Source organism: Pelophylax lessonae (assembly GCF_965119305.1).
Source record: "Pelophylax lessonae genome assembly, chromosome: 4".
Taxonomy (NCBI): Eukaryota; Metazoa; Chordata; class Amphibia; order Anura; family Ranidae; genus Pelophylax; species Pelophylax lessonae.
In genome coordinates, this window is record NC_138771.1 from 554,816,821 (window position 1) to 554,828,619 (window position 11,799).

Below are 11,799 nucleotides of genomic sequence, written 5' to 3' on the forward strand. Positions count from 1 at the left end.
CCTGGGAGGAAGTCATTGGAAGCCCTCCCAGAACTGGATGGCCACACGGTAGCGGTCTTTTAGCTTTAGCACGGTCGGCAAGTGGGAAGCGGATGCAGATGGCTGACAAAAGCCCAGGTGCCAGGACACAATTTCTAGTCACCATGGCGACCTAGCATCTGGGATTTGTCGAGCCCTGGCTTATTATATTGCAGGTATTTAAGAGCATTTTGTCTATTTTCCATGCAAGTGTTGTTTTATAATTTGCACAAAAACCGTAACATACGCAGTAAATTTGGGTGTGGGAGGCCCCGTTCACACAGGGGCGATCCGACTTCGGGGGGCGACCTCGGAGCGGCCGCCACGGACTTCATAACATTGAAGTCTATGGCGGTCGCCTTCGGGTCGCCCCAAAGAAGCTCCGGACCCTTTTTCTAAGTCGGAGCGACTTGTTTTTGGTTGAAAATGTAATCTTTATTTGCATAAAAGATATACAAAAAACAATACTTTGTCGGGGTACATTCTCCCCTGTACTGCGACGCAGCTCATAAATACACTACATTACAATACATTGCCGGTCATACTAATAAATACATTCAATCACATACATTCATTCTGCGGTATGATGCCTGATGTGTTGCGCGGAGTAAGGATACCCCGTGCCATCACATCATGCATGACGCCGCAATACCCCTAAAGCATGAAACTGAAAAATACGTTATCTATACGTTGCATTCCTTAAACGATATCAAATAATAAAACATTTAAAAAAAGCGACAGGTGTGATGGGGGGGTGGGAGAGTGGGGTAAGGGGAGGGGAATGAAATCACAGGCCCGAAGCTTTATTGAATGGACAAAGACACACAAGGGAGAGTGGGGGAAGGGGAAATCTTCAGACCTCCTCTTCTTCCATGAGATCCATCAGGTTATAGTCTCTGAGCAGACTGTGGATCAGTCTGCGACAGTCCTCAATGGACATCCTCTCCCTCTGGTGGATAAGGCGCTTTCTGGCGCACCATACAGCGTCCTTAAAGCAACACAACACCCGCCAGGCGTTGTCAATGTCCTCTTGGGAAAAAGTCCCATGAAAAAGTCCGTTCAGCACACCGAAGTGTGTGATGGCAGTCTGTGGAACAAAGTCTCTAAGTTCAGGTTCCAAGGCCCTCAACAGGCTCTGTGCAAAGGAGCACTCCCAGAAAACGTGAAAGGACGTTTCCTCATGGATGATACAAAAGGGGCAGTGCCTGTATCTGTTTCCAAGTGGCTGAAGGGAGGCCTGGAACAGTCTCAACAATGTCCGATGCTCTGATCAACTTGTAGATAGTTTTTGGCTTCCACAAGTCGGGCTTAATTCCATGCAGCCCCAGCTCCTTGATGAACTTGAAAGTGTCCAAGTAGTACCAAGGAGTGTCCCAGTTGTAGGGGATGGAGCTGTCCCATTTGTCCCATCCAAGGGACCTCCAAAGAGGCAGGAGGAAAAAACGGGACATGGAGTTGCCGCCAGAGTTCGAAGTTCTGTCAACCAAAGTCCTGCGGATGCAGTTGCAAGCAAAGAACACCCCCAGTAACGTTGCGATGTCGGGCACGCCCCTTACCGCCCTTGAGGGGTTCCTTAAACATGACTGCTCGCTTCACTCTGTCCATCTTGGAGCCCCAGATGAAGTAGAACACCGCCCTGGTGATGGCCTTACAGGTGTTGACCCGGGGGGGGGGGGGGGCAGGCCTGGGCGAGGTACTGCAACACAGGGAGAATCTCGCTGCGGAGTACCAGTGTTTTCCCTTCGATGGTGAGTTCTCTGAGGCTCCATAGTCCAAACTTTTGTCTCATCTTGGACAGTCTCTCCTCCCAAGACTTCAGGGCTGCGCCCTCAGCTCCAAACCAAACTCCAAGAATTTTGATGAAGTGTGCCTTGACGCTGAAAGGGATGGATGCAGAAGAAGGCAGGAACCACTTTCCGAAGAGCATGATCTCTGACTTCCCGCAGTTGACTTTTGCCCCTGAAGCTTTGCCAAAGTCCTCACAGGTCTGGACGAGCGAGTCGATGGAGCGCTGGTCAGCACAGAACACCGTTACGTCGTCCATGTAGAGTGAGCACTTGACAACCCTTCTGTCCGGTCCCGGTGCGGTGATCCCTCTGATCTCTGGGTTCTGTCGGATGCATTCGGCAAAGAGCTCTATACAGCAAACAAAAAGCAGAGGTGAGAGAGGGCAGCCTTGTCTGACCCCAGAGAGAACAGGGAAAGGGTCAGTTTTCCAGCCATTCACCAACACCGTACTACAAATGTCATTGTAGATCACATTCACATACGAACAAAACATGTCCCCAAGACCAAACCTGCGCAGAGCTCTGCACATAAACTCATGGGAGACACGGTCAAAGGCCTTTTCCTGGTCAAGACTGACCAGGGCCGCGTGCACACGGCGGCCTCGAATGTACTGGACCGTGTCCCGAACAAGCGCAAGGCTGTCCGCAATCCTGCGACCAGGAATGCCGCAAGTCTGATCCGGGTGGATGATCTGTCCGATGACAGATTTCAGCCTGTTGGCCAGAACCTTGGCGAGGATTTTGTAGTCCACGTTCAAGAGAGAGATGGGACGCCAATTTTTCAGATCCCCTCTCTCCCCCTTACGCTTATACAAAATCGTGATCATCCCCTCCCTCAGCGACGGAGGCATTGTGCCCTCCACCACCATCTCCTCGTACAGCTCAAGCAGGTCCGGGCCAATGAGATCCCACAGCGCTACATAGAGCTCCGCTGGGAGACCGTCGCAGCCCGGGGTCCTGCCTTGCCTAAAGGATCTGACGGCAGAGTGCAGTTCCTCCAGCGCCAAGGGGGCGTTGATTGCCGACATACCTGCAGGATCAATTTGGTTAGTGATACCTGACAAGAACCTGTCGGCCTCAGCCGTATCTGTTTCTTTCGGGGAGTAGAGGTTGGTGTAGTAGTCGCTGACCAATTGCATCACAGCCTCCTTCCCCTTCTGGAGTGTTCCGGTCTCGTCCCGCAGCTCAGACAGGGGTGTGTGTCCTGAGTGAAGTTTCCTGAAAAAGAAAGAGTTACATTTCTCACCTTTCTCAAGATTCTCCACCTTGGAACGGAAGACGAGGTGCCTGGATTCTTCCTCAAAGTGTCCTTTCAGGCTCTTCTTGGTGTCCTCCAGGTCCTGCCTAACGTCCCAGCCGCAGTGGTGAAGGTCCTGCAGGGACTGCAACTGACGTTGCAGTCTCCTGAGTTCCCTCTCCCTGGCACACACTTGCTGGCGTCCCCTTGCCTCAAAGAAGCTGCGTAGCTTGACTTTCACAAACTCACAGTAGTCGCTTACCTTTCCGAAGAACCTCTTGTCCTCCTTCCCGGTAATGTAGGCCTCCCTGAGTTCCTCCAGCAGTTCCTCATTTTCCAGCAGGGTACCATTCAGCTTCCAGGAGCCCGGACTGGTCAAGCCAAAGCCCTCGCCCAGGTCACCCCGAAAGTGAATGGCCCTGTGGTCAGAGAAAAAGCAGGGGACCATGGAGAACACGCGGTGTCTGACTGTCTTGGAGGTGAGCACGAAGTCTATCCTAGAACGTACAGATCCATCAGGACGGCACCACGAATAGTTCACGGAACCTTTCCCTATGGATCCCACGGCGTCCTTCAAGGAAGCCTCCGCAATCATCTCCTTGAGCAGCCTAGACGTGGTGTCGAGCTTTGCGTACATGCTGGAGCTGCGCCCATCCTCCTCAACCGGACAGTTAAAAATCACCGCCGATTACTACTGCCCTGGTGGTGACGAGTTGGGTCCGCAGGGTCTGGAAAAGCTCCAGTCGCTCATTTCTATCTGGGGAGGCGTACACGTTGATGAGCCTAACTGGCTCTCCCGCCCATGAGCCGTCTACGACCAAAAGACGGCCACAGACGAGCTCCTGGACGGAGTCAACCGTGAAACGACCACCCCTGACAAGAATGGCTACCCCTTCAGGCTTACAATCGACACCCCCGGACCAGTAGGAGGGACCATGGGTCCACTGGGAGGACAGATGAGTGTACCTCCTCGAGAAGGGTAGGGCACACTCCTGAAGCATGTAGACATCACTCTGCTGGGTGGAAAGAAAGGTCAGCGCCACCTGTCTTCTAGACGCATCCCTGATGCTCCTAACATTAATGGAAAAGATGGAGATCTCTGCCATCATGTAAAGGAGATGAAGGGGCTAGTTAGCAGGTGGGCTGAACTTACCTCCCCTGAGGGGGGGGGTGGTTCTTCCACTGCCTCTTGTGCCTGTCCGGTGTCCTGGTTCAGGCCGTTCTCCTCGAGGATACTGTCCATCAGGTCTTGGGTGAGGTCAGTCTCTGGGGGGGCCAGATCCTTACCTTCCTGCACTTCTTCGTCTTCCCCCGCAGACTCGAGGTCCTCCACCACTGGGTCCGGTCCAGCGATGTCATTTTGCTGGGTCACTGTGGGCCGCTTGGTGGGTTCTTCGGTTGTCGGGCTGTCTAAGTTCCTTTTCCGGCTTTTGCCTTTGCTGGTGGGGGGTGGGGTGGGGCTAGCGGTGGGCAGGGTGGGGAAGTCCTCCATGGAGGACAGGGCGAGGGGGGGCTGGGAGGGGGGAGGGGCAGGTGGGGTCACCTCCGACTCAGAGGGGATGGGGAGGGATGGGTCAGAGGAGGTGGTAGGGGCCTGGGGAGGGGGGGACTCACCAGTGGCTTTCCGGGGTTCCTTCGCTGTCTTTTCCCCTGGCTTCTTTTTCCCAGCGCTGTCTGGAGCTCTGCCCTTGGTCAGGGCTCCAGCGTAGGACCGGGATCTCTGGGGGCAGTCTCTGTAGACGTGCTCCGCCAATCCGCAGAGGTTGCAGGTCTTGGACCTCGGGCAATCCTTGGTCTCATGGCCTGTAGCCCAACAGAACTTGCAAGAAGGTTCCTGACATCCCATACTTACGTGACCCTGCTTGCCGCACCTGTGACAGGTATGGGGCATGTCTGCGTAGTACAGGAGTCCTGCGGAGGCTCCCAGAGAGAAGTAGGGCTTCAGGTGCTGGAGATCCCCCGAAGGCTCTCTCCTTAACCTGCAAGAAACTGCCCACTTACCTGTCCAGAAGCCGTTGACATCGAGGATTCTGACTGGGTCTTTGGCCACGATGCAAAACCTCTGGAGGTAGGTAGCGATGTCTTTTCCTGGGGTATGGGGATTCCTCATGGACACCGCCACCCGCCTTTCATCCCGTTGAATGGGAGTGTTCGCAACAAAGTTGCGGAAAGGGGAATCCGGGCCACAATTCTTCACCGCTTCCCAGTACCTTCTACAGACCTGTAGAGACACAAAAGTTATATAAAATATACCTTTCATGAAGGTCTGCACGGACAGTGTCTCCGCCTTGCTGAACCCCTGTTCGAGGATCATCTTCTTGCCAAAGATTTCCGGGGTCATGTCGGGGACTCTTCCGTCCACCTCCTTCAGCTGCAGCACCACTGTCTGCCTCATCCAGGGTAGGAAGCCCGTCTGCGGACCTGGTTGGCCTTGCTGAGCCCGACTGGCTTGTGGTGGCCGGCGTGGGGGTGGAGGTTGAGGCGACTTCTCCCGGAGTCTTGGCAGAAGTGGCGGGGACGTTCTTTTTCTTCCCGGTGCTCTTCCCCATGACGGAGGAGTTCATCGGTAGTCGCTTCAGGCAAACTTTGGCGGCTTCCTTCTTATTCCTCAGCGTCTTCACTCTTTCGCAGCCTTTAAAAAGGCCCTTGTGCGCCTACTGCCCGAAGGTAGTAGCGCAGAGTTGGGGGGAGGAGGGAAGATCGCAATCTCGTTCCTTGTGGGGGCTAAGCCTCAAGCCCAATAGCAGCAAGTAGGTGAAGCTGAATTTAATCGAAGATCCTACAAGCCCGAGCAGAGGGTACCCCACAAGGACCAAATGGCTTGGATAGATACAAGTGTTTCTCAACGTCCTAGCTGTAAAGCAGAGACACCCCTAAGGTCTAAAGTCGATACTACACTTGATCTTAGCCAAAAGGCCGAGAAGCGGCTTGTGTCGTTCCTATTAGAACGGGTCCGCAGCTTCCCTATGGAAGGCGACCTACGGCGACCTGTGAGGCGACCAGGTTGCCTCACAGGTCGCCTTAGTGTGAACGGGGACGGAGAGCTTGTGTTTTCTCCTCTAGTTGCCAGAGTGTAGCACCAGGTGCCTGGCCTGAGAGATGTCTTAGGAGATGGGGGACAATTCTTAGCTCCAAGCCAATGTTTAACTTTTCTAGTTCTGCTGCCTCAATTGCCAGGTAAAGTGAAGAGATGAAACCCTTATGAAAGCTCAATGTCATAAATGGTACAACAAAACCCTAATCTAACAACCATCAATGAAAAATATAAAAATGTGTGTATCTAAAACTGAAAAGATACATATTTAAAATACTACACTGATATAATAATGATACTGCATATGGACGCTATACCAAAAAATGCATATGGAGGCTATACCAAAGAAAATGCGCATGGAAACTATAATGGACAAAACCATGCAGCAGGCTCAGGGAGAAGAATGCTGTTAACATTTTTGTACTAACCTGACAGAGGTTCTATTCCTTTTCCTTCTGTTCATTGACACAGTAGTATTTATTTCCCGTCTATTGCTCATCTGGAAAGCTCCCCTCGGTCGAACTTATCTGGCAATGCGCCAGTTTTTTTTTTCGTTTTTTTTCAACAGCGATAAAAGTGTGTGTACATCCAGTACCCAAGTGTGCCTAAAAATGGAAGCATTCTATGTATCAACCTACGGCATGAACTCTTTCCATACCCAGGGGACCTTGAATGTCAGGATAATTCTGACAAGCTTTCCAAGGTCATGGGGCTTTGAGTAGTTTGTTGTCTTCTTCCCACAGCCGGTGGTGGTATAACAGACATTTGCGTAAAAAATATTTGATGAAAGCCTGAGTATGCAGCACTTAAATGTAATTCCAGGTGACTTCACTGGAAAAATAGGTTACACATGTTTAACTAAATCCATGTGTATTTTCCATGACACATGCTGACTTCAGGGCAATATATCAATGTATAGAACCTAAATACTGCTAGAGGTTACTGTATGTTTTTGCACAGTAGTATACTTAAAGCAGAATTGAAATTGTTCATTAAATTTCATCAAAAGGCCCTGTGCCCTCCCAGCATTTCGGGTTAATAAAAGAAAGCTGACCTTAGATTACAGGCATCAATTCAGCAACCGCAGATCTGCAATCCTTTTATCATTTATTTAGCTTTCATTAAAGCTGGCTGAGTGTAGTATTGCTCCTGCACCAGTCTACCACATAAGCTGGCCATACACTATATATTTATTTCATTTAGCCTTCCTTCAGAGTCCTCAATTCATGATAAACAATGTTTAATACATGCTAAATGAACAACTGATTATGTTGAACAGAGCAGGGCCTTTTCATCAGACTATAAGAGCTGCTCATGGAGGTCTATGCAGCAGATTCTGAAAGACACAACACTGCGCCCAGCCAAATGAAAAATCTAAAGTTTATTACAGTTCTCTCAGAAGCATCCTTAGCCACGCTCAAAAAATGTTACATCAGCAGGCTTTTCACTTTTCCCACCCCACATCTCTCACCATATTTTTATGAAATCACCAAGAAGGGAGACGCCTGTCTTCTCTTTCTGATGTAATTTTTGGGTACAGCTAAGGGTACTTGTCACGGTCAGAGGTCAGGTTCAGAGACCAGTATTATAGCAGCAGAGAGGCTCCCACTGACCAGCAGGGCAAGTACACAAACATGTCACCCTGAATGGCTCAACCAAGGCATGGGTTCTAAGCACTAGCCAGTCTTCATCAGAGCTCCTGATGGTGGAGAGTTTTGTTGCATGATATGGCCAGGTCAAGGTCCTCAAGATCACCCCAGCAGGAGGTGAGCAAGCCAGGGTCCAGTAGCAGATGTGGCAGGTAGGGATTAAGCAGAAGCATAGTCAAGGAACAAGCCAAAGATCAATAACAAAAAGTTGCAATTTGGGATCAAGCGGAATCATAGTTGAGGAACAAGCCAAAGTTCGATATGGTCGGTAGTGAAGATATAGATGGAAGCAGGAACAAAAGGAGCAAGATATTGGCTGGAGAAAAGCACAATATTCTGGCAATCAGGAAGTGCAGAGGTGTGGCTTAAATCAGGAAGTTCTTGAGAGAAGCAAAGAGTTCCAGGTTCATCATGAACAAGGTATAAGGCAAGATTACCAAGGAATCAGACAGGGAGATGTCCGGCATCTCAGGAGGTACAGCAAGAAGAGCTACAGTCAGACAATGTAGAGGTCCCAGGTTTAGATCCAGACTCTCCTCTTTCCAAGGCAGCCCCAGACCATCTTCAGGCCAGGTTTGTGAAGAAACTTCTGGCAGCTTCTGGAAACTCCTTTTTCAATCTGGCATGAATGTCCTCCTAAAGTTCCAAAGAATATCCTCTGGTCCATATCCTTCCCTTTGAACCATATATTGTAATTTGTTCCTAAAGATCCTGGAATCAAGAATTCTTTCAACCACAAATTCTTCTTCAGTACTGATACGTGAAAAACAGGGTGAATCTTCATACTGTCGGGAAGTTTTAAGCGAAAGGTGACTAGCTTGATGTGAGCAGAGATCTGGAAAGGTGCTAAAAATTTTGACCCAACTTAGCAGATGGAACATGAACCTTCAAACTTATGGTAGATAAACAAACTTGGTCACCCACATAAAAAGTAGGGAGTGATTTGCGATGTCTGTCAGTGGCCTTCTTGTAATATTTCTGAACCTCCTTCAAAATATCAATCAATTTCTCCTGAATCTCCTGTAAATTAATTAATTTGTAGGTAACAGCAGGAATTTGAGTGGAGATAGGGAGATTAGGAATACAAACTGGATGACACCTGGTGATTAAGAAAAAAGGGCTTTGGGAAGTGGAGCTATGTTTAGAGCTGTTATAAGTACACTTTGTCGTAGAAAGATAATCCATTACGATCATCCTGAAGACAACTGACAAAACATCAAAGGTACTGCTCCAAAATGTTATTGGTCCACTTGGTTTGACCATTAGACTGAAGAAGGAAAGCAGAGGACAGATTAAAAGAGAAGTAAGCCAAAGCACTCCTGTGAACCATTTTTAGCAGCAGGCTAAAGCCTGCTGTTGGTTGAAGTCACAGAGCTGCTGAGAGCCTGAGCCCGCCGCTTCCACCCCCTCCACAGGCCAGCACTCCAGTGAGCATGCGGGGAGGGGAGGCAGAGCAGACAGCTCTCTGCTCTGCCGGTGTTCAATCGCTCGGTTCTCAGTGTTAGAGGCGCTGGGGGACAGATGCAGCATCGAACCGATGCTGCTTTAACCTAGGTAAGTATGATTCTTAAAAAAAAAAAAAACACATACATCTTTTAATTGTTACACCTAACGCTGAGCAAATACTTTGCCAAAATTGGGAGTAAACTATATGTAGCACTGCCCCCTTTCACGGCTGCTGGTTAACGGGTGTTCCTCCGCACTCACCTGACCCTGAGAATTATCCAACCCACTGGACACTTTAGGTTCCAACATTTCGATTATAATATTCAAAGACATTCTGACACAATGAAAATATGAACTCTGTTATTTTACTTGAAATAGTTATATCAATAGAACTTATTGATAACAAATAGCATGTGATAAGAACCAAACATAACAATATCAATCAATTGAACCCCACTAAACACAATGGAAGTCAATTGATCAACATCTTTAATGTGAATACTCAGCAAACAGGATATTATGATAATAAATAATGTAATCCACCCACAATGTCAGCTATGACTGTAAAAGTTATTGCAATATGTGTTACTTTATGACTTCTGATTTAAACTCTCTAATATAAAATCTAGCAATATCTAGTCTTCACTTATAATGACTCAATAATACTTTAACAGGTCCCCTTTAAAGCAGCATATGCTGAAGTTCCCTCCCTAGCAAGGCCTTGCTATATCTTCACTGGCAGTTGGAGCTCTTATCACTCTTCAGCGTGATATTTGTAATCCAAAGATGATAGTGTAAGCGTGATCCTATCTGCAGTCAGTGTGTCATACATGAATATTATACTTGCAATTCAGGATTTCACCAGGCACTCCTCCATTCAACAGTGTCCACTTGTGATTATCCTGCTACCCAGGCGATGTGCTCACCCACGCCTCTGCGTTACTGGGGATGATCGACACTGGTCAGTCAATTCAGCTTCGCCCGTTCTCTGCTCAGCTTTACTGGAACTATCACCAATCTGTGATTACCAGCATCGACACCGCTAAGGATTGGCTCCGCTATCTCTCACTAGGCCAAACACTCTGGCGTCTGTCACCAACGGTGTCCGCTCACACCTCTCCAACAGATCTGTCTGCCACGAGTCCCGGAAGCAAGAGAGCGTGCGCACTGCCCGGCAGATAGGTATATCAGCTCTCCCATGATCCTTCACTCTCCCGCGGCTCCTACAATCCACACAATAGTCTGCTCTCAGTTCTTGACTATATCTCCCCCAATCCTGTTCGTCCATTTCTGGAGCAAGCTGATCCTCTCTTGCAAAACCTTAAATGGGCACTCTGGTTGCATCATTAATAACGGTAACCTTAATGTATTTATTTTCAACATATATATATATATATGGTAGTCCAGGCTTGGCTACATCCTCCCCCCACTTGAAGTTCTTTGGCCCCAAAGATGGAGGAACTCTCCTGATGAAAGTCAAATATACACTGGCTTATGAGAAGAAATAAATCAATAACAACCCTGAATGGAACTTAAAGTGGTTGACAACTGATCGATGAAAGAACTTTCAATTAACTGGCTATGTAAAGCATTAGAAAAAGCTGAGTCACTCTCACAACAGGCCAGTAATAAATTAGTGGCTCACCTCATAGTGTCAGCGGGTGGAACAGGGTCATCTCCCACCAAAGGCTCAGTGGAAGAGGTTGATGCTTGATTAGAGCATCGTTGAGTGGTTGCAATAAGCTCATCTGAGCTCTCTCCAAGGGTATTATAAGTAAGTCTCTTTGGAGGAGGAATTTCCCTTTTAAGTCTGGATGACATGGTTCCTCCAAGTTCAGGCTCTGACTTCTGTTACCACAAACTACATCCCGGCTGTGACTCCTTTAGTCCATCAGTCACATCTTTCTGATTATCCACTGGCAATAATGCCGAGCCTTCTTCCATAACAGGTGTCTCTATATTTTCCACAGGGAGAAAATCAGGATTTTCAGCATTGAATAAGTTAGGGCTGGTTGGTGAAGGAACAGCTGGAACCTCTTGAAGACACGGTATCTCTGGCTGTTCAACAAGCTCTGTCTCAAATTCTTGAATGTCTCTATCCACAGTCAATAGAGGGTTTTGGAAGTCCCTAGACTGATGCCTCTCCCTTATAGGTAAAGGTAACGTTGGACGATCTCCTGCAGAGAGCCAATCACTTCCAGGAGTATCTTCTATCGAAGAAGGCCACCACCAATCAAATATCACTCCTTCATCATCACTATCTTCCTCCTCTTCTTGTTGGGTTGAAGATCTTGGCACTCGCTGTGTTCCAGATCATAAAGTAGGGGTTTTAGAAATATCAGCACAAGGAACTGCTGGTACCCAAATGGCATCTGAAATGGGTAACAAATGATTTTTATGCCAAGTCCTCACTGGACCAACCTTCCCCTCTGGATGGATTTGATACACAGGTAAGCCATATAATTTCTTGCAAATGATAAAGGGTTGAGAGTGCCAACGAATAGCCAACTTATGTTTTCCTGGCACCCCAAAATTTCTAGACAAAACTTGGTCACCTGGTTGCAGATCCTGAATTCTCACTTTTAAATCAAAATTCTTCTTATTCCACTGTTCTCTTAAGGCAGATGC

At 48.3% G+C, this 11,799-nt stretch overlaps 1 pseudogene across 1 annotated transcript; it reads right to left on the reverse strand.

Annotated features, from left to right (window-relative positions):
• Nucleotides 1–871: 871 nt before the first annotated feature.
• LOC309552764 lies at nt 872–10,992 on the reverse strand (annotated as a pseudogene). The gene is made up of 4 exons: nt 10,817–10,992; nt 9,433–9,505; nt 2,863–3,178; nt 872–2,154 (listed from the first exon to the last, which is right to left on the reverse strand). The product of its transcript is annotated as an uncharacterized misc_RNA (transcript).
• Nucleotides 10,993–11,799: the final 807 nt, after the last annotated feature.